Raw genomic sequence first — 4041 nt, 5'->3', positions numbered from 1 at the left:
CACATCTGATGCCATCTGGCATATAAAACAGGTAATTACCTTAGCGTAACAGTTGGGAGAATAACAAACCGACTAATCGTGCACGGCTATCTCCATATAAGCAACATCCGGTAAGAATCGTGGCCGGAACCCTTTCTCTCTGTTTCAGATGGTCCGTAAGTTAGCCACCTAAAAGATATGGGAACATGAGCGGGTTAATCAAACGGGTCAAAATGGGTCCATCTTGTACTACAGTGCTACATGTTCAATTTTTAAAAAAATCTTTTATTCTCGCAACAATTTAGGAGGTTAAATATACTAAAATTAAAATGTGAGCTCAAAACGCCTTTCAACACGTTTTTAACCAACCCACACCCCCTTTAGCAAGAACTTTTATTTGACCCGTTTCATATACAACACAACCTAGATCGGCCTACTCATAACTATAAGAATAATTGAGTGTTGAAAAGTCGAATTTCATGGCTTTTCGGTTGAGCGCAAAGTTATCCGAGGACATTACCATGATGGTAAATGTCCCAAGATTCTTAAAAACCAGATTCGAGGGTTTACGAGTCAAGATTCATGGCCAAATCATCGCAACCAAAGTACAGGGACCAAAACTGCAACAAATGGGCAAAGTTTGGAACTGCAGACCCCAGGCGCCCGCCTGAGGCCCTACGCGGGCCGCGACCCAGCGCCCAGCTCCGGTTCTCGCGAACAGCAGCGATTTGGGTCCGAATTTGTGTGCATTCCAGCTGTTTTTCACCTCCTTTTGCTCCAATTAAATGTCTTGCATGGCTATGGTAACAGTGGCCTCTCTAAAACCTCTGAATCACTCCTTAAATCAGATCCAAAGCTCATTTTACTAAACACTTGTGTTGTGAACAAGAACTTCCAAATTTGCAAAAGCTCTCAAGGACTTCTGGAGCATTTCTGGACATCAAGGCCGACTCCAAGTGTTAGCTAAGCATCAATAGGACCTTTGTAAGCTTCTAATTTAGTCCTTAATTCGTTCTTGCATCGATTATTAGTAAAAGTCAAACTGATTGTTCATATACTTTGACCTTCTGATTAAACGAGTTTCACTCAGTCATTTCTCAAATTGAAACCAGATATATGTTGGTATTTATGTGGGAAACAAACCCTCAAAAGGGTAATCTCTGATTCCCACTACATGCATGCTAATTGTCGAGTCAAACTTGTTTCTAAAAAGTCAACAGAAGTTGTTTTTGTGAAAATAGCTTAAATGGTAATGTAAATGACATGCAATCTGTTTGATCATCATAGATAGCTTTATAATGAATATAAGAATGTGTTTTACCACGATCAACTTGACAATCTTTAGTATAAATACGAATCGGAACCGAAAGTCTTGTAAAACGACTAGTTCGTAGACTATCGATTCGGATTCGTACATGCATGTTTGAGATCTGTATTTGAGAGTATTTTTTGACCATTTTTATTCTGGTAAAACTCTCTGGAATTTTGTTGCTTGAGTCTATACTTAGCCGATTCATTTGCATGTTTCCGATTATGCTTAAAAGTTGACTATTTTGCCCTTTTTGATATAAAACGTGATTTTTGGAAAAGTGAAAGAGTAGAAATCTTTATTTCTAATATATAAACTTGCACCGAAAATTTCAGATCAGTTGGTGGTCCAGATTTTGAGTTATGGCCATTAGCGTAAAACTATATTCTTAAGTTACATAAACGGCCCTTTTCGCGTATAACCCATTTCTGGCCACGTTTTGATACAAAACTTTTTACCCACTGATGTTATATAATATTTTGGGATTTTAGATGATTTTTATTTCATTTTTGGCTGATCGGATCTTAGAACGCTAAGCTATTTCGGTTTATATCGGTTTTGACCGTTTAGGCCATAAAATGAGTTTTATGCATTCTTTTGACCCGAAACCTTTTCCTACTGATTTTATATGTTAAATAAATTATTTTAAGTATTCTGGAAATATAAAAATCCCAGATTTATTTTGAAAACCCGGAAACGGCGTTAAATCGCATTTTAAGCATTTTTAGCGCATAGGAAGCGTTATACTCATTTTAAACATATAGGACTTATACCTACTGATGTAATTAGCATATTTTCACATAATAACAGTAAGTATAAGTATATGAACTCAGATTTCCAGTTTTGGCAGTTTTAGCCCTCGTGAAATTACTAAAATACCCCTACGGTGCATAGTTTGATTTTTAAATGTTAGGTTTGGTATATGGGTCATACCCTACTGATATAATATATTAAATGGAGTATATTTACTGTATAAACCAGACCCGAAACTCAGATTTCTAATTTGACTCTTTTATAATCTTTTAAATGACCAAAATGCCCTTCTAAGGCATAAATTGAGTTTAAAACTATTCGGGGCATAATAGAACATGACTTACTGATATTATATCATATTTAAAGCATATTATCTCAGAAAACTTGCATTTGACTCTTTTGGCTACCCGTAACGCCCTTTTTGCGTTCGGTTCGGTTTACGTAACTAGTTTGCGTAAATTGACCGAAACGGGTCAAACGTTATCATTTTTATCTCAAAATCCAGAATGTATTTAGTATACCCATATTATACAAGTATTCAGACTTGTCGGGTCTAAATCACATTCTATCCGGTCTTTCGCTTAATCGTGCGCTTGTACCGTATCGTCCTTAAACTAACCGGTCAAGCTTAGGCTTAAATAAAAGACCCATTAGAAATCTAATAGGTTATTATAAACCTTTGTTCCAGATTAGGAGGCCCAGTAAAAGCTACCACACTTACCGTTTGTGTTACATACTTGCTCAGGTAAATACATTTTGACTTATTTTCCCTATACGGGCTTGGGGTACGGTATTTAAAATACCGCTTGATCGGGCGCACAAGTCCTGCACCTTATGGGTGTACAGTCTTGAATAGCTTGTGCGACTCGTTTAAACAGTCTTGTCTTACTTTAGGCTTTAGGGGGTTATTGACCGTGTCCCGGATATCCTTGGCATTATCTTACGAGATGGCCACGACCAGAGCACGGGGTGTAGGCGTACACCCGGCGTGTATAACTCTTTAATGTGGTGTGTCATTTAATCTTTAGCCCGGACAGCAGATCCCGGGCCACCATAAGTACGGGTACACGTAAATCGTTCACAAGTTTATATTGCATAATTATCCCAAGTTAATAAAAATATTTATGCCTTGTGCATTTAAATAAATTTTCAATCATTTTCAAAATGAGTCAGTCGATTTGTATTTACCAGTGTAAACTGACGTATTTTTCCCAAAAAGGTTAAGTGCAGGTACTATACGAAATAGGCTGGCTGTTTCCTAAGAGCGTCCACTATAGTCTCGCAAGCTCGGACGACAAATAACTGTTGAACAATTTATTCTTATTTTTATTTGATCCGCCTGTGGATCCGTTTCAACTACTTATGATGTTTATTATGTCATTTTAATTAAAGTTGAAATGTATCTATTCTGCTTCCGCTGTGCATTATTATATTGTGTTGATTGTCTATGACGATGCCAACTACGTCACTGTACCCCACACCGGGCCCACCGGTGACACGTGGAAATCGGGGTGTGACAGGTTGGTATCAGAGCCAACGCTGAGTGAATTAAACACTAGTCCCTTGTGTTTAATCTCAGTTACACAATTGCACAATCCTCGAATTTTCGAGTCTAGACAAAGAACTTAGGAAATGTTCGACATTTCGTTTATTTTATCATTTTTTTATTTAGCTTTGTCTTATATATTTTGTTGTGCAACTTGTTTAATTTTGACAGGTTCATCATGCCGCCACGTATGCGAGGACGAGGAGGATTCGCCACATCGCACGATCATGAGGCAGGACCCTCACACAGGCGAGCTTCATCAGCGTCGCACAACACCGCAGCCAACGATCTTTGGAGATCATTTGCCGAGCCAGCCAGGCACTCGGTATCTGCGAGCACTTCGCCATCACTACCCCAATCATTTGGGCCCCACTCGGAAAATGGGCCCCATGGTTCCCATGGATCTTATATACCTCTTCATCAGTCACCTCACCACTACCCAGCACCAGCTTAT

This window comes from Helianthus annuus, chromosome 11 (assembly GCF_002127325.2).
Source record: "Helianthus annuus cultivar XRQ/B chromosome 11, HanXRQr2.0-SUNRISE, whole genome shotgun sequence".
Lineage (NCBI taxonomy): Eukaryota > Viridiplantae > Streptophyta > Magnoliopsida > Asterales > Asteraceae > Helianthus > Helianthus annuus.
Note: the sequence above shows the minus strand (reverse complement) of the source record.